At 36.8% G+C, this 19,421-nt stretch overlaps 1 long non-coding RNA gene across 1 annotated transcript in view; it reads left to right on the top strand.

The window, feature by feature from the left end:
* The window catches only part of LOC129011728 (uncharacterized), a 49,328-nt gene extending 30,223 nt beyond the window's left edge, over nt 1-19,105 (top strand). The window contains exons 2-5 of the long non-coding RNA XR_010123542.1: nt 12,751-12,863; nt 16,021-16,096; nt 16,173-16,281; nt 18,844-19,105. This is a non-coding gene — a long non-coding RNA (uncharacterized LOC129011728). The remainder of the gene's footprint in view (nt 1-12,750; nt 12,864-16,020; nt 16,097-16,172; nt 16,282-18,843) is intronic.
* Nucleotides 19,106-19,421: the final 316 nt, after the last annotated feature.

Genomic DNA, 19,421 nt, shown 5'->3' with positions numbered 1-19,421 from the left:
TTTTCAATAAATGGTACTAAAATAAATGGATATCCAGAGGGAAAAAAAGTGAACCTCAATCTAAACCTCATACTTTACACAAAATTAACTCAAAATTAAGTATGGAACTAAATGTAAAATATAATACTATAGAACTTCTAGTAAAAATCTTCAGAAAAAAAATCTTCTGAATTTAGGAGTAGATGAAAAGTTATTAAACTGGACAACAAAACCCCGATCCATAAGATGAAAAATTGATAAACTGGTCTTTACAAAATTGAAAACTTTTGCTCTAAGAAAGAGCCTGTTGGGAGGATGAAAAGACAAGATACAGACAGAGATAAAATATTTACAAACCACGTATCTGACAAAAGACTAGTACCTAAAATATATAAAAATCTCTCAGAACTCAATAGTGAAAAAACAATCAATCCAATTAGAAAATCGGCAAAAGACATAAAGGGACATTTCATTCACTAAAGAAGACACACAGACAAAAAATAAACACTCAAAAGATGTCCAGGGAGTAGAATGTTGTTTACCACGACCTGGAGGATGAGGGGCTGGGCAAGGTTGGGGAGATGTTAAAGAACACGAAATTTCAGTTAGACAGAAGGGTAAGTTCAAAATATCTATTGTATAACATGGTGACTACAGTTAAAAACAATGTATTGCATTCTTTAAAATCGCTGAGAGTAGATTTTAGGTATTCCCATCATAAAAACTGACAAGAATGTGAGATAACACATTAATTAGGTTAATTAGCTCAATTAAGCTATTCTACAATGTATACCTATTTCAACACATCATGTTGTACACAAACAACATATATAATTTTATTTGTCAATTTAAAAAACTAATAAAAGACCCAGAACATAAAAAAAATGTTCAACACTGTTGGCCATTAGAGAAATGCAAATTAAAACTGCAGTGAGATATCACTACACACCTATGAGAATAACTAAAATTAAAAACAAACAAACAAAAAAAAGTGAAACACCAAACTCTGGCAAGATGGCAGAAAAACTGGATTTCTCATACGTTGCTGGTAGGATATAGAATTGTAAAGCTGCTCTGGAAACTCATTTGTTGGTTGCTTTAAAAACTTAGCATGCAACTATCATATGTTCAGAAGATTGCCATTCTGATTATTTATCCCAAAGAAATGAAAATTTATATTCACACAAAAACCTGTTCATAAATGTTCGTCGCAACTTTGCTGACAATAGTGAAAAACTATAAATAATCTAATCCTTCAACAGAGAATGTTTAAACAGTTTTAGTACATCCATACCATAGAATACTACACAGCAATAAAAAGAAACAAACTGTTGATACGTGCAACACTTTGAATGGATCTCCAGGGAATATGCTGGGTGAAATAGAAAATCACAAATGGTTACAATTTGTCATGGTTATAATTGGCAATATTATAGAAGTGAAGAACAAATTAGTAGTTGTCAAGGTTTAAAGATGGGGTAGACAGGGATAGAGGGAAAGGAGAAAAGTGGATGTGGTTATAAGAGGACAACATGAAGAACCCTTGTGGTGAGAAAATTATTCTGTATTTTGATAAATCTATGTCAATATGCTGGTTGTGAAATTGTACTCTGTATATATGCTAACATTGGGGTAAACTGAGATCTGTCTGTATTTTTCTTACAACTGCATGAGAATCAACAATTATCTCAAAATTCAAAGTTTAAATAAAAGCAAGTAAACCAATTATGCTTGAATATAAAAATAAAACCATAAATTTGGAAATTTAAAGCAATTGAACTTCTAAATAACATATGCATTAAAAAAGAAACCATAGTGAAAATTAGAAAATATGTCAATAATAAGAATAATACTGGGGCCCAGCGCAGTGGCTCATGCCTGTAATCCCAGCACTTTGGGAGGCTGAGGCGGGCGGATCATGAGGTCAGGAGATCGAGACCATCCTGGTAAATATGGTGAAACCCCGTCTCTACTAAAAAAAATACAAAGAATTAGCCTGGCATGGTGGAGGGCACCTGTAGTCCCAGCTACTCGGGAGGCTGAGGCAGGAGAAAGGAGTGAACCCGGGAGGCGGAGCTTACAGTGAGCTGAGATTGCGCCACTGCACTCCAGCCTGGGCAGGCGACAGAGTGAGACTCCGTTAAAAAAGAAAAAGAATAATACTAATTATCAATACTTGGCATGTAAATAGAGATATAATTAAAGTGCAAGTTACAATCTTAAACTCTTATGTTACTAATAAATTCTGGAGATCTTATGCACAATAGGGTGACTATAATTATTAATAATGTATTTCATTCTTGAAATTTTCTAGAAGAGTAGCTTGTAAATATTCTCGTCACACACATGCACAACAACTATGTGAAGTGATGGATATGTTAACTACTTTGATTGTAGTAATTATTTCACCATATATACATATTTCAAAACATCATGTACACTTTAAATATATACAATTTTTATTTGCCAATTATACCTCAATAAACCTGAAAAAATTATTAAGTTACTAAAGAAAAAAAAAGGCAGAAAAATAAGAGCTGATCTTCCACTCTATGGTTTTGTTTTGTTTTGTTTTGTTTTTTCCTGGACATAGTCTTACTCTGTTGCCCCCAAGCTGGAGTGCAGTGGTGCAATCTTGGCTCACTGCAACCTCCACCTCCTGAGTTCAAGTGATTCTCCTGCCTCAGCCTCCAAGTAGCTGAGATTACAGGTGTGCACCACTGTGCCCAGCCAATTTTTGTATTTTTTTATTTTTTTTTAGTGGAGACGGGGTTTCACCATGTTGGCCAGGCTGGTCTTGAACTCCACTGTAAGATTTTTAATACTGAATAACCTATAAGAAGATAATTACAATAATAGCAGAGGTTAATAAAATATAAAACAAAATAAAAATAAATAGAAGTCTATTTTTAATACCAATTAAAAATGGATAAATTTCTTAAATGACTTATCAAAACTTAAAGACCAAAGTAATAATTAATAATAAAGATAATTAAAATGGCATGCTGAAAGATACGTAGATAAAACCACAAGCAATAGCTATGAACAATAGTTTACTAATACATTTGAAGTCTTAGATGAAATGATGAATTTTATAGAAAAAGGTAACTATCTAATTTGATGTCTAGAAATATAACAATTGTATAATTTGAATCACATGGTAAAAATTCTATCTTCATAATGTCCCCACCCTCGAACTGATGCAGAGACCTGGAATACTGCTGTGGTCTCTCTAGTCACAAATGGACTTAAGAAGATTAGAGCCTTATTCTGAATCCATCTCAGAGCAGCTCCAGTGTGGTTATTTCCCCAGTCCCAGCGTCCAACATCTGACTGTCCACTTTGTGTTTATTGGAATAATCACATTTAGTAACTAACAGAATGCCCATATGAAATAATCAGAATAAAAATGCTGTACTGTGGCAAAGGCAATAAAACTCTAATGCCTTTCCTTAGGGTTATATGGATGCTCCTGCTTTCTATTACAGTATAGTCTAGAAGAACTTTGGTCATCACAATATCGCATAGAGCATTAAATGACCATTACATCAAAGACATTTTACTAATTGATCCTAGTGTGCAAGAAATAACAGGAATCTTAGGTACTTTATTAAGTACAATCACACAGGCTAGAGAGGGATATAAACTCTGTGAAAGTTCAAAGGCTGCTACATCTGAGGTTTCTGGGAGTCTAGGAGTCTGAAGGGAGGTTGGACTATCTACTCCAGCGTGAAAGATAAGTTGCCACACCTTGAGTCATGCATCCTGAAGAAAATGGTGCAATGCTTGGTAGACCTCTTATGATATGGGAGGCAAGACATTCATTTTAGAGTGTGCGGTTCCAATCCATTTTCTCGGTACCCCATGAGGCTTCCAGACTTCAGTGGGGTCTGTGTGGGTGGGTAGGGATATATGAATATCGTATGTGTATGATATATATCGGGGAGAGTTACAACCAGAAGACCCAATGGTTTTGGAAGAGCCTATGATTGACAGACATGTTGTACAGAGCCTTTGACAAACCTCACTAGGAAAATAATGACACATGCCTTGAAGTTTTGGAATAAAGTCACGCCTTTTTTTTTTTGCTAACAAGTATTCTCTAAACACCTGACTCTAGGACATGCAACACAGACCGCCCATTCTAAATAAGATGTTATAACATTTACCAGATTTCCAAACTGGACAGGCACAGTAGAATTCCATTGTCAAATGGAAACAGTAGCCTGGGGTTGTGCCTCATACCTGTAATCCCAGCACTTTGGGGGGCCGAGGCAGGCAGATCACTTGAGACCATGAGTTTGAGACAAGCCTTGCCAACATGGCAAAACCCCATCTTTACTAAAAATACAAAAATTAGTTGGGTGTGGTGGCACACACCTGTAGTCCCAGCTACTGGGGAGGCCGAGGCACAAGAATCACTTGAACCCAGGAGGCAGAGGTTGCAGTGAGCCAAGACTGTGCCACTGCACTCCAGCTTGGGTGACAGAGTGAGACCCTGTCTCAAAAACAAAACAACAACAAAAAAGAAAGAATATATATAAGACTAGGCTCAAGCAGATTCAGAAGTCACTAGTAAACTCCAAAATCAGGGGGCTCACATTTCCATGGTACCTATTCCTACCACTTTTTCATCTCTTTCTCAAAATACCTCTATGGCCTCCAGGAAAACTCCCCAAGACAAGTTTAAAAAGATACAGTGCCTTGGTTTGCTATAGATTTGTATGGCATGTTGACACCAGGCAAAAATGTATGGCCACCACATTACAGCCCACTATGGTGCCCCCAAAAGACAGTAATGAAGGGAAAATTCCAGGGTCCAATATCTGATTGTCTATTTTGTGTGAAAGGGAAGATTGTCTTTCTTTTCACAAGACAATGAACCAATCCTGTTTCAGGGTCAAGGACTTGGAAAGAACCAGATTAAAATATTGGTAATAAGAGGTTCAGAGTGTACCTTTCCAATACATGCAGATAAAACATCCTTGTGTCCATTGCAAAGGAGAGTCTCCATTACAATGAGAAGATGACTCATATAATGAACCATGCTATGGAAGCTTTTTCTGCTCAGTGAGCCTGTGTAAAGAGGCTTTGGTAGCAGGGATTGAGTTATGCATGATCTCAGCAACGTGGACTTTATCTCGTCAAAGCTGATCTGGCTGCTACTACCGCTTTGTGCCCAATTTACCAAGGAACAGAGGCCAATGCTGAGTCACTATTCCCTCAGGGGGACAGCTGATCACCTGGTGACAGTTAGATGTTGGTTCACTTTTATCATACCACAAACAGCAATTTGTCCTCGTAGAAGCACACAAATGATTTGGCAACAGATTTTCTTTTCTTCCTGTCATTTCCTGCCAGCTTGACCATCTGTGAACATACCAAATGTCTTAGCTATTTTTCTCCAAGTTAGTTATTCCATATGATGAGAATATTTGAACAAAGGTTTAGAGTAAAGAATAAGAGACAATGGACTCAAGCTCATTGAGTTTACTAGTCTTACCACCAGTTCCATCTCCCAGAAGATGTCAGGATTATTGATCCTAATTGCACTTGAGAAATTTGGTTGGAAGGCAAAATAAAAGACTGTATCAGAAACCCAGGGAATTTGCTTGGCACCCCTTAGTACTTCCTTCATCAATAGTCATAGTCAAAGAAAAACTGAGACAACACAAGGAAGACAGGATCAGTAAGCACTGAAATCTGACATAAATGAAGTTTTGGTGCACAACGTTAGGTAAATAACTCCGAACAGCCAAGGTGTTGACAGATATTAAGGGGAACATGGTGATGGAAGAAGGAAGTGTAAGTCTCAATTTACATCTCACAAAAAACTATAGAAGCAGATACAGAACAACTCTGTGTTCTACCATTTAACCATTGGATTTTATTTTCTCTTCCTTTCTTCCCCTGCTAATCCATATGCTAAACATCAAGGATATGTAGCATTTCAGATCTCAGGTTGGAGTGTTCTGGAATATATCCACACTGGCATCACTCAGTGAAGTTAGCATAACAGTTAAGACTGTGTCCCCTGTCTTCTACATAGGTCCTAGCAGGCACTCATAGCTCCTACCCTCCCTCGTTGGTTTCTCTAACCTGTCCATATCTTTATAAATGGTCCCCCTATTAAGCTGCCTTAAGAGATCTGATTTGAGTGGACATCTCTTTCCTGCCAGGACCCTAATTGGCAAAAAAAAAAAAGAAAAAGAAAAAAAATACATGGTTTACATCTGAAATCAAGTGAGTTTCTTAATATTTCATCTTTTATTAGAATTAGCCATATGACACTGACACAGCTGGACAAATATGTGTCTCCCCTACAAGGGCAGGGTCCTTGCTCCATGGCACAGAGCAGACCCATGTGCTTGTCCTGTGTTCTTCCTGTTTCCAAGAAAAGAGTAGCTCAGAAAGAGCTGCACAGGACATGCTCAGATACTCCTAATCTTAAGAGTGAAATAATTCATTTGGAGAAAGGAATAAGAGGTGAGCAAGAGACCAAGAGTGTCAACTCTGGGGACAATTCACTGCATGGAAAAATGAAACCAGAGAAGTGGAGACTCTCCCCTAATAAGCTGAGTACACAAGAAATCCTATAAACCAATGAGAAAAAGATAACACGAAATGAAACTTCCCCAAGGATATGAGGAGGCAGTTGACAGAAGAGGAAATTCTAATTATCAGTTATGTAATTCCTAGTTCAACATGCTCACTCACTATTCCATTTATTTTCATGAGATCATATTATTAATGAAAGTTAGTTTTCTATTTGGTGTCATACTAAATTTTTTTTTATTGTCCAATGCAATCACGGGTAACATACAAGTCAGTTCCAAACTTTAACCTATTCTGTCACGGCTTAAACTTTTATCTTCTTAATTTGGTAATGACCTTACCCTATCCCTGACTATAATCTTACCCCTAATAATGAAAGTAATGTAGAGCTTGCTATATGCCAAGCAATCTTCTATGTGCTTCCATGTAACAACTAATTTAACCATCACAACAATTCTGTGAAGGGGATGGCATTATTCTCATTGATAGAGGAGCAAATTGTGTGCCCAAGGTCAGCTGGGATTTAAACCAAGGCAGCACGGCCCCTGAGCCATGATCTTAACTATGATATCATATTGCCTCTAATTTACAACTCCACGGCCCCTGAGCCATGATCTTAACTATGATATCATATTGCCTCTAATTTACAACTCCACGGCCCCTGAGCCATGATCTTAACTATGATATCATATTGCCTCTAATTTACAACTCATTCTTAGCTTGAGCAGCATCCAACCTGTTTTAATAATTTTTTCCTCATGACTTAAGCAGCATAAACGCTACTTCAAGTACAAAGAAAAACACAAAGTCTCTGATGATAAATTTAAACTATGATCTAACCCAATGTAAATACTATGAAGAAAAATTGTAGGCATTAGATATTTAATTGTAAGACAACAGATGATACTATCATTTAGAGCCAACATTTCCTTCTATCTTTGAGTTCTCCCAGTGTTTGGGAAAGATTTAGAAACACTTCATGGCTATGGGAAGGGGAATTCCAGACTGGAAACTGAGTTTGGACCCAGCAACCTATTTAAGGAGACAGAAGTTATGGCCTGTACTTGCCCAGGGAGATAAGTAATGCAGACCAAAAAAGGAGCACTAGCTCTCAATGCTGGATGCCACCAAACCTGTGAAAGCATTTCAGCAGTCAACCAGGACCACAGGAATGTGGTGCTTCTTCCCTCGACAAAAGATGATTATGCCTTAAGCAAAAAAGTCAGAGGTCCTCAATATTAGTACTTAACTTAAAAATCACATTTCTCTCTCTTAAATATATTTACAAATTGCATTAAAATTGGCGAGAGAGAGAAAAAAATTATTAAAAGAAGAAAAGAAATAGAAAATGTAGATTGCCACTAATTTTTAGAGATTTTGGGGGAATTTTTCAGCAAAGATGATAAAAATCCTCTTGTAAAATGTAAATTTTAATTTACATTTTAATTTTACATTTAATTTTCAAGACAAATTAGGTTCTTATTAGTCTTGTTCATTATTCTGAGTGTCCTCATTGCATGGAAGAGTGCCTGGCATAGAGACACTCAATAAGATTTGTTGAATGAATGAACAAATGAACCAGGTTTGGCAGACCAGGATCCACAAAGTAGTTCTATTTCTTTCTTAAACATAAACCTTACCCATTTTTGGCTAAAATTGTTAGGATTTTGTGGGTGAAGATGGTATTTTGAACCTAACAATCAGCCTGATCTCAGCTGATCAAAATGTTTTCATAGATGCGAGACTTCTGTTTTCTTGCCAAGAATTATTGTTTCTTTCTCTAAGTCCAGTGCACATACCTTCTTTTTGCATCAACACCCTTAGGCCTATTTTACTTTAACAATGAGAGCTTCACCAGTAGAACACACACACACACTCTCTCTCTCTCTCATTAGCTGCTAATTAACTAGCCCTAGGCTCTTAATCACTTGAGAGAAAAAATAATAATCAGTCCATTTACAGATTCACAGATGCATGTGTTTATTTGTTGAAATGTCTGGTTCCTCCTGCCAGGGCAAAAGTTCCACTTTACAAAATGCTTCTTTAATTTCATCCTTGTTCAGAGACAGAGAAACCCTTCAAGAGCCAATATACATCTAAGGAGCCATCCATCAGCCAAGTAAATGAGAAACTGAAAGCTTTTCAGGGCATTAATTGAAAACACCTTGGAATCAGCACAGAAATACATTTGAAAGTGTCCTCTCTAAAACCTGAAGCCACTGACTACAAGCATATACTAATAAATCAAAGCCATATGCTACGCCTTGTCTATAGTTCCAAAGCGAACAGTGTGTTGCGTCCTCACTATCTTCTGAGGCTTCCCAGGGCCCTGTCCATCATGTCCTGGCAAGGCAAATGTAGGCACCAAGGGTAAGAACCCATTCATGTTGGTTAATGTGGCTTCTAAATGAGGTGGTAAGCTAGTTAGTGTGGGCATGATGACTGGCACAGTGCCTGGGGCAGAGCAGTACTCTGTTTCTTTCACTCTTCCTATGCCCATTTAAATGCAAATCACTCTCTTTCCCAAAGGCTCCTGTTTGAATATTTTAAAGTAATTATAAGATTGGAGTTAAAAGTCAATGTTTTGATTTCTCTTGATTTTGTTTTCAGTTTGTGATAGGTTTATTAATATGACTAACCTAACATGAGCTGGTTAACTATTACCTGAATATTAAGATGAATGTACTATTTAATTATATAGTTCAAATGGGAGAGGAAGAAGATTAATTTTGCATTATTTCTTTCTAACTAACATGCATTAACCTTATATTAACACTAATACTATAACATCTACTAGCATAGCATCCTCCTTAGTCAAATTTGCCTATTTATTTACCTTCAAATATCTGTGCCTTTGCTTATGTCTCTGTCTTGAATGACTTGAAACCTGATAGCTGTCTTTATCTTCCAAGGAAAATGCATGGGAACCTGCAATATGACCCCAGTCCACAGTACATTACCAACAGCTCTCTTCCACAGACTGTGTACTAAACAAACATATGTTACACTCATTTTTTAAGAGATTCTTAGGTACTCTATTATCTGCATAATTAATTGTACAGAGAATGTTTGGTCCACTGATGTTTTACTGATTATTTATAATAATTTATAATAAATATAAACACGTATACATTTATATTTTTATATAAATACTATATTTATAATTATATACATAATTTATAAACACAAAAAGCCAGAAACATGATTCAATATGTCTTTAATCACTGACCCACTTTTCTTAACATGGGCATTATACTAAAGATTACGTGGGATTTCAAGGAGGATCTTCAGACAGCGTGGAAACTGGATAGAAGCAGTCGCTTAAATGATTCCAACATTCTTCAATAAGATACTATCAGATATTTTTGTAAAACAGAGCTGACGCCTCCGTTTTTTGATCTTGATGTCTGTGTACAAGATGTCTAAACTTTTCCGGAAAAAAAAAACAAAACAAAAACAAAAAACTATACAACATCTGGAGAAAAACTTGGAAAAGCATGATACAAAACCAAAATTCCACCAGGGAATATGTGAAAAAAACACAAGAAGTTATCTACTTCAAAGTCTCTTCCTGTTTCTTACAGCTGGTGATCTTTGAAGCTGCCTGCAAATGAACACATCATGCACATAAGTCAATTTCTTCTTAAGGCAACCAGTTTCCATTAAACCTCAATTGAACAAGAATCCTTGCCAATTCATTGTTTGGCAATGAAGGGAATGATTGTGGTGAAAATCACAGGATATTAAAACAGAATTTATTTTCAGCAAAATCTAGACTGGCACTTATTTTTAACCCTTATACCTAGAAAATAATATCAGATCAAAGTTTACAATGTATTAAGCAAAGCCTACATAAAAGTTATTGATGATTGACGTTTTACAGCTATAGATGACCCCGTAGAGATACATTTCTTAAAACTCTTAGAGTTTAGTTACAGGATAATAATATCAATGAGTTTGGAGAAATAGGTTTCAGTTCCTGCTTTCTGAACTGTTATTCACAATTATCCCCAACTACAGGATTATGTACTGTGATGGAGGAAATTGTAACAAGATAGAAAAATAAAACAAAGTCCTTTTCAGAGAAAGCCTTGTACATATTTAGAGGAAAGATTTCGAAGCTAAAATAAACCAATTATGATGAAAAGGACTTCCTGACTAACAAAAGGCTGTGAAGAAATTGCCCTGTATATGAAAAGATGGAGGATTTGAGGTTCTGAGGAAAAATAAGGATGACAAAATAAAGGATCCAGTAAGAAGGGATACAGAGTGACCAAAGGGAGGATAATGAAAACCAGCAGTTTTGTTATGATGGTGGTGAGAACTTGCAGAAAATAAAAATATTTAATGAGGACAAGGTTTTGTGGTACATGGTGTCACCCTCTCTCTTTCTCCTACAGAATCTTCATTTAAATCTGTATCATTTTTGGTTTAGTGCTTTGTTTGAGCAAATTTAAAGCGAAAAGACATGAAAATGTTCCTACCCAGCCATACAAAAAGGAAAAATCCACCCCAGTAAATGCAGAAACCACGGGTTAAGAATAAAAAGCTTTAATCTGGGTCACAGTGAAATGAATCTGATCAATCATCATAACATTACTTTCCCTTTGATACATTAATTGATCTACATGGTATAATTTTTCCACAACATATTTATGTTTCTATGTTATCAATATGCCTTTAGGCACACACATATACATGCAATCCACTTTAATTTTTTAACCTTTTTCCTTCTTGTACAATTCAGTAAGACTATAACTAAAACATGGAAGATAATAATATACCTCAAGCCAAGCATATATTTTGTATGAAAAATTGAAATAACTAAGGCAGCAAGTTTTAGTCTCAATTATCTGAATTCTTTCTCAATTTTCATTTTATCCTGTAAAAGAAGAAGAGGAACAGACAGAAGACAGTTGTAGACTCTCTGGGGGTACTGATCTCACCTCTTCTTTATTTCCTGGGGAAATGCTGCTTTTGGAAGTGGCTTCCTTTTCAGCATTAATTTCTTATTTATAATGTGCCAATGAGTCTTGTATTACACTTAATATGGGAAAAAATACAAAATAAGCACTGTGCAGAATATTTGGCAAATGAAGCAAAGAAACCATTTTTTTTCTAGTGTCTCAGACAGGAACTGAATGAAAATCACATTCTTTACACTAACAGAGCTTCAAGATGAATAAAGATTTAGGAAAGTAAAAGATCCACAAGTAAATAGACATTACATTCATGTAAGAAAACTATTAAATAACTATCTTGGACTTCTAAATAGCATTCTGCCATAGAAATGTTTAACTTCCTTGATGCTATCACAAATAAATAAATAAATAAATAAATAAAAATTTTAAAAACACAAGCTTTAAACATAGCTTTCTGAAAATATAAAATGAAAGGAAATAGCAAATTCATTTTCTGATAGACCCAAAACAAAAACCAATGAGTATAAAATATGGAACATTTCTACCTATAAATGGAAGTTATTTGAAATAAAGGTAAAATTAGTTAAAAAGAACAAAATTATTAAAAGTTATGGGAGACATACTTTATTATCAAAAAATGTGTCAAGCTTGAGAGTTTCTATTCATAACACTTGTATTTCAAGTCAATTATGTATTATAATATTTAAAAAGGCCAATGAGACCTTCAGGAGCAGTGAAAAATTACAATGTATGAAAGAAAGAAAATTATTATCCTATGTTATGTTGCTGAACATTGTGTTAATCTTCCCTCATGTTAAGATAGCTGTGGGCAAATGGAGATGTAATAAAATGATAGCAACTAAGATGGTGTGGGACACTACATCACATGAAGGGAAGTTGACAAAATAGGATGCAGAACCTGGACAGAAGAGGACAGAAGACTTAAGCAAAAGCTGAGGAAAAGAGAGGGTAGTTTTCTCCAAGTATCAGAAGCACTGTTATATGAAAGAGTTACACCTGTTCTTCTTGTCTCTATAAAGGGGATCTGGGATCCGTATAAGAATGTTTCAAAAGTCCAAACTGTGTTATCATGGAATGGGTAGTCATGTTAGACCTCTTTTGCTTATAAGTAGTAAAACAAAAAGAGAAAAGAAAGAGAAAGGTATTAACCACACAATTGAGAAACCCAAAGGTGGAGCTAGCTCTAGGAACAGAGGATTTAGAGGTTTCAATAGCTGCCATCATGCTCTCCATTTCTGTTTGGTTTTTGTCTTGTGTTTGGTTTCTTTCTCAGGCAGTCTCTTCATACACAAGATCAAAGAGGGCCTCTGGAAGCACCGGGTTTACCAGAGTTTGAAATCAGAAAAAAAGAAAGTGGCCCTTTCTCCTTCATCTTCCATTTGACAGGTATGATGGAGAACCATGACTGGTTCCCAAAGTGGTCACTTCTTGGACCAGTGACTGTAGATGGGGGATGGATGCTGTGAAAGGCCTACCCTAGACTATGCGTCTGCCCCTAAGAGCCTGGCAACCATAACTGACATCAACAGAACCACTCTGAGTAGAACAGAAGGCAATGAGGAGCTGCGAAGCAAAAACAAACAGGCAAAACTAAACTAAACTAAAATAAGAAAGGATATGTACCACGGCTGCTTTGGAAGCTAATGAATTTCTCATCACTGAAAATGTTTGAGCAGAGGTCTAATAACAATTTATAGGTAAAAGGCCACAGCACCCCTTCTCAACTGTGGGACAAGTTCTCCCTCATTTACTTGTCCGGCACTTACAACACAGCAGGCCATATGAACAGCATGGTACACAAAGTAGACAAGATCCCTGCTTTGCAGTAGCCTATAGTCTATGGTCTCTAGTCTGTAAAAGAGAATATGCTTGTCACACAATATGAGTGTGATTAAAAGAAAAGATGTGTGTGGAAACTGGCCATTACAAAACACTATATGAATATAAGCTATTAGAGAGCACACTTGCTATGTGAACACTGGCATGGGTAGAACAAGCTCTAATTCCAACCACACCTCTTTGGGGAAGTTCATTGTGTGAGTTGAGGTAAGTCACTACCTCTTTGTAAAGCTCAATCTTCAAATTTGAAAATGAAATGAAAGTGGGTGTAAACTCACTCATACATTCCCAAAAACCCAAATAAATTTAAATGATGAAATAATGGAACATTGCCTCCCGGATCCTAATTCTTAAAGGTTCCTTAATACTACCATTTTATTGTTTGAGTGAGTGCCAGTTTTTCCTTTAAAATCTGTCTATTCAATGAAGGCAAACTAAGATATAAGAATTCACAATTAATCTGTGGAATTCCATGATTCATTTTGAGTGAAAAAAAGTGGTCAAAGTGGACAGCTAATCTTTTTTGTTGTTGTTTTGTTTTTTGTGTTTTTTTTTTTGGTGGAGAGGCACTTAGGATATTGGGCAGGATGAAAAAATAAAAAGTTGCTCACCCTTCTCTTAGGTCTTTAGATCTGCCCTGGTTGTATCACTTACAGTTTTTCCCAGACACATATGCAATGTTGTGACAGCCCCTGATGTATGATAGGAAATAGCAGGATTAAGAGAAACCTCTAAATCAGATAGCATGTGGCACAGCCTAGTTTCCAAACCATCTGAATGGGAAGGTCGGTTTGGACCAGGACTCAGTATGCCCCACATAGGACTCTTTACATCTTTAAATCAGCCACTGGCCAAAGGGAAATTGCCCTCAATCTCCAAAACATCTATGTCATATCAATATTCACACTCACTTTCACTTCATTTTCAAATCAGAAGGTTGAGCCTTAGAGGAAGTGAATTACCTTACCACAAGAATAAACAGAAAATAATTTGCAGAAATTTCCTCTTCTCTGAGGGAGGCAAATAGGATATAGAAACCCTGCCCAGCTGACTGAAATGAAAAGTGCAGGAGCAATCGCCAAAAATCTACTTATGTGGGGACATTTAAATTGCATGAGCAACCCCATCCCTAAGTAAGGACCAGTGCTTGGGAATTAAACACCAATAAAACAGCAAAGCCCATTGTTTTTCCGTGTTCAAAGATATAAAGGAGGCTTCCGAGTCAAAGGTTGTTTTTTTGGTGGGGAGTAGGGGGTGGAGATATTAAGTGTACTGTTGACCAGTGGAGTTGGAAGTAGGTTTTGGTGTTTTGAGGTTTTGTTTTTTTAATTCCCAGGTTTCCATTATTGCATGCTCCAGTCATTTGGCAATGAGTAGCCACAAATCACTTTGTAACAATAAATGAATGTCTTGTCTAAGGTCTGCTTGTTCCTTGCCTGTTTGCATTATTCTCCAACACAACATTTTTTTCTGGTGAGAGAGGAAAGATGTGTGTGTACATGTGTGCGTGTGAGAGTGTGTGTGTGCACCCACATAGGTGTCTATTTTCCATTCTGTTTTGAGGACAAGAAAAGAGTGATAACTCAAAAACAAAAGCAGTATCCTTTAGTTTTTCAACAGTTTCTACAGCTCAAACATTTTCAATCATAAGTGACCCTACTTCTTTTTTGACAGAGATATTCTATTACCTCATAGCTATGTTTTCAAACTTTTTCCTGACCTTGCACACACACAACACACAAGGCTGCTCCTGGCTGGCAGTGATCAGCTACAAAGGTGTTCCTCTGAGGGGGATTGGGCAGGGCATCCCCACTTTGATTTCAGATACTGGGAAATGTCAAGCAACTCCTTCCAAAGGAGCTACGGTGCACATTCTTTCTCTGAAATCCATGTTGCTAATATGATCACCTTACAGACTTGCATCCTCTTTCTCATTTCAAACACATTAATTATCAATATGTTTGGAGTGAAGTTCTGTATGGTTTACCACAAATATAGGCTGTATGGTTTTCCACAAATATAGGCTGCCCTGAACTAGGTGGACCCATTCCTGTAAGTTGCTGGATCTCTCTCTAGAGGCATTGTCTTTGAGGGGATTCTGTCCTGTATAATTTTGCTGCATTATTCTGCAATCAGGAAACAAGCAGGCAGCTCTCAAGTAAAGAACTAATACCTTACAGATTCATAGAACTTATTTCAAAATCAAGGATCAGGAAAAAAGGTAATATTAGGTAATTTTGACCGAAGAATCAGCATTTCAATGACAAATACATATAGGGATGGTGATATGGTTTGGCTGTGTCCCCACCCAAATCTCATCTTGAATTCCCACATGTGGTGGGAGGCACCCAGTGGGAGGTAATGGAATCATGAGGGTGGGTCTTTCCTGTGCTGTTCTCATAATAATGAATAAGTCTCATGAGATCTGATGGTTTTTATAAAGGGGAGTTTCCCTGCACAAGCTCTTTTCTCTTGTCTGTCACCATGTGAGACATGGCTTTCACCTTCCGCCATGATTGTGAGGCCTCCCCAACCACATAGAATTGTGAGTTCATGAAACCTCTTTTTCCTTATAAATTATCGAGTCTCAGGTATGTCTTTATCAGCAGCGTGAAAATGGACTCATATAGATGGGTATTGTGGTTTTAGGATTTGTAACAGGAAAGAACCAGTGTTTGCTAAACATAGCCTGTCCCCTGCGTAGGTGTCATGAGAGCCACCCTTCCCAAAGGAGCACTTGTGAGCAAAGGTGATCAGAGGGCTTTCTGAAGAGTGAGAAGGTGAGGACACTGCATTTGTTGGGCAACACTGTATTTGAGATTTTTTTCTTTCTAAGTTTTTGTTTGTATACACTAGTGACTTCGGAGGGCCAAAAAGAAGAAAAGGGAGTGAGCCAGTCATTAAGACTCCTAATCCCGGCTTATTTTTACTGCTTCTCAACACAGCATTGCAAGTGGTTGATTTGGTAAGTATGAATGCAGTAGACAGAAATCTCTGTTCTTAAAGCATTCTTGCTAATGTCAGAATATTTTCTGAAAGCAGTTTTGGCCCATGAAGCAAATCAACCTACAAAACTGAGGCTGTGCTTTTTCACGGCTTGTTCATTCTTGCTGCCTCATTCTTGTGCATTCTCAAACTCTTATTACATAAAGCTCAAGATTTCAACAGATTTTACTCATAAATTATATCATACTAACTTGGTTCATTTTGAAGGTAAAACAGACTTAGTTAAATAACATATTTCAAAGTTGATTCTGATCATTTAAATGTTTGTGGAAGTCCTCCAATTATTTATTGATTTTTTTTTTATAGAGTCTTGCTCTGTCACCCAGCCTGGAGTGCAGTGGCGTGATCTCGGCTCACTGTAACCTCCGTCTCCCAGGCTCAAGCAATTCTCCTGCCTCAGCCTCCCAAGTAGCTGGGATTACAGGCACCTCCCATCAAGCCTGGCTAATTTTTGTATTTTTAGTAGAGACGAGATTTCACCATGTTGGCCAGGATGGCCTCGAAGTTCTGACCTCATGATCTACCTGCCTCAGCCTCCCAAAGTGTTGGGATTACAGGCGTGAGCCACCGCCTGACCTGAATTTTTTTTAAATGACATTACCATTCGTTGCTTTCATTGTTTCCATGGGAAATGATGTTCTTATATTTTAAAGATGCTGGTCAAAACTTGGAATTGCTTTCACTTCTTTTTTTCCAGCTGAGTGCTTCCAGAAATAGCTTATAATCCACAGCGAACCCTTAAATGCCTCCTTAAAAAAATTGACTACGACTTTATTCCAAAAAATTATGTGGCCACTGTTATAAAATTTTGACTAAAAAAATTTATAAATAACAAAATGCTGATAGTAAATAGTTGTGCCTTAAAAAATATGAAAAATAAAAATGTATTTCACACACACAGAGTTAAACCAAACTAGAATTGGAGTGAGCTGTGTCTGTCATTATTTAAGAAATAAGTAAGAAAATCTTAATTACTGCTTATTAGAAAATCTCATCACAAAATATTATTTACTTACAGCTCATTTGAAATACTCATAGCTGGAAACAAACACAACTCTCATCCTAGTTCTTTGGACTTTAAAACTGAAAACATCTGAGAAGAAAACCCTGCTGGCTTTCTTCAAATGTCACAGCAGACTTAATTGCTTTCTATAATTAAACAAAAACCAACTCATTAGACAATCTGTAAAACCAGCACTTATATGTACTTTGAGCAAAGTTTGTGTGGAACAATCATTAAACAATTAGTTAAGTTTCTCTCTTGCATGGCATCTGCACATATGCACACACACATAGGTATACGATGTACACATATGGATGTACAAGGAATGAAAGCTATCTTTGTGTGAATATTTATAAAGTTCCTTTTTAGTGAACCCAAGTTTAATAAAATGTCATGTGCAGTAGAATATTTGGAAAGACCCATATAAAAAAATCAAAGGGCCTTATTTTCTCAGGTGCTTTCACTGGCAAGAAAAAGAGCTCTTTCTAAATGTTCAGAGGTATACAGTATTTGAGTCAAGAAGAATTTAAATAATCTCCAGCTTTTGATATCATGGTGAAATATAACATTCTCCTAAAAATGTTGCTGAATATAATTGCCAAAAATATGACTAGACTCAGGATGAACAGTTGTTCTGAATATGGATATTCTTATTTTCTAATGTGGAAATAAGAGAACATTAAAATATTGTGAAATGTATGGGATGGAATATCACTTCATCAGTGCATACTATTGGGTTGAACTTTCTGGAGAATACTTTGGTATCTGTGCCAACCTCAGACTCTTTAGTGAAGCACTTGTTTTTTCTCATTTTTATTATTGCCATGGTTTTCAGGTTTTTCTCCCAGCTAATGATGGATGCTTCTTTCCAGTATTTTTATATATTCCGTTTTATGTCTCCTAATCATTCCCCAGTCAGTTTAATCATTACCAGTTGCCATTGGGACTGTGTTAGTTCGTGATTATATCAAGAAAAGCCTTTTCTCTTTGCCTATTTAAGAGAATTATTTACAATTTATAATCCATCATCAGCTGTCTCATTAGAATACTTGATTTTCCCCACCTTACTCCTTCGCCCCCAAAATCACCTGATCTAATGTAGTCTGCAAAACAAAGCATCATCACTTTGAGCCCACGCTGGGCTCTCTCTGCAATGTCCTTCCAAAAACATTTCCTTTAGTCAAAATGACTGATTCACCGCAGCTAAACACACCCATATGACCTGCCTCAAATGCTGACTTTAATAAATTGGCCAAATGAAACATTGAGAATGTCTATATAGTGAGAATACTAACATGCACTTTTTAACAAATGACTGGAGTGTGGTTTTATTGAAAATTACAGTGGTAAAAAGAGAGAGATACAGGAAGGGAGTGTGTGCTCATGCATGGGTGGCCATGTTTCCACGGAGACACTTGTTTACCTCATTAGTCCATTCTTTCCTTTCATAGTAATAGAGTTTTTATCTAGATCACATGACCTCTCAGGATGGAGGCTACATTTCTGTTTCCCTTGCAGATGGATGTGACACGTAACCAAGTTCTGGCTAATGAGATGTCTGAAACTTAAAGTAGAAGAGATGTATCATCTCCTTTTCCTTGCTCCATCCTGCTACCTGAAAAATGGATGTGGTGACAAGCCCTGGAAAATCACAAGGATGAGAACAGCACTGGAGAAATGGTGCAGAGCATGATGAAATTGCCTAGGTATCTGACGGCTGAGTAGAATTGCTCTCCTCCGACTTTTACATCGGAAGGAAATAAAACTCTATTTTGTTTGAGACTCTGTTATTTTAGGTCAATGTTATAAGTAGCTGTAGCCATGTACTAATTCTTTCCACGAACAGCCAGGTTTCGCATGACAGCCTTCAGACATCTGAGAGTCACAGCATACACAGTTCTGATAACCTCATGTTGTTATTGCTCTCAGGAAGTGACTTGCACTTTGGCTAAACCATCTGGACCTTCAAGTTGAAAACTGAAATCATTGCTTCAATGTTACCCAATGGATTCTATTACTGGGGTACACAAAGGAAAAGGAGATGTAAATGGGCCTGAAGGAGAGTCTGACTGCTGGACCTGAGTCAGTTCAGAGAC

This window comes from Pongo pygmaeus, chromosome 14 (genome assembly GCF_028885625.2).
Source record: "Pongo pygmaeus isolate AG05252 chromosome 14, NHGRI_mPonPyg2-v2.0_pri, whole genome shotgun sequence".
Lineage (NCBI taxonomy): Eukaryota > Metazoa > Chordata > Mammalia > Primates > Hominidae > Pongo > Pongo pygmaeus.
Note: the sequence above shows the minus strand (reverse complement) of the source record. Positions and strands in the feature narration are given on the sequence as shown.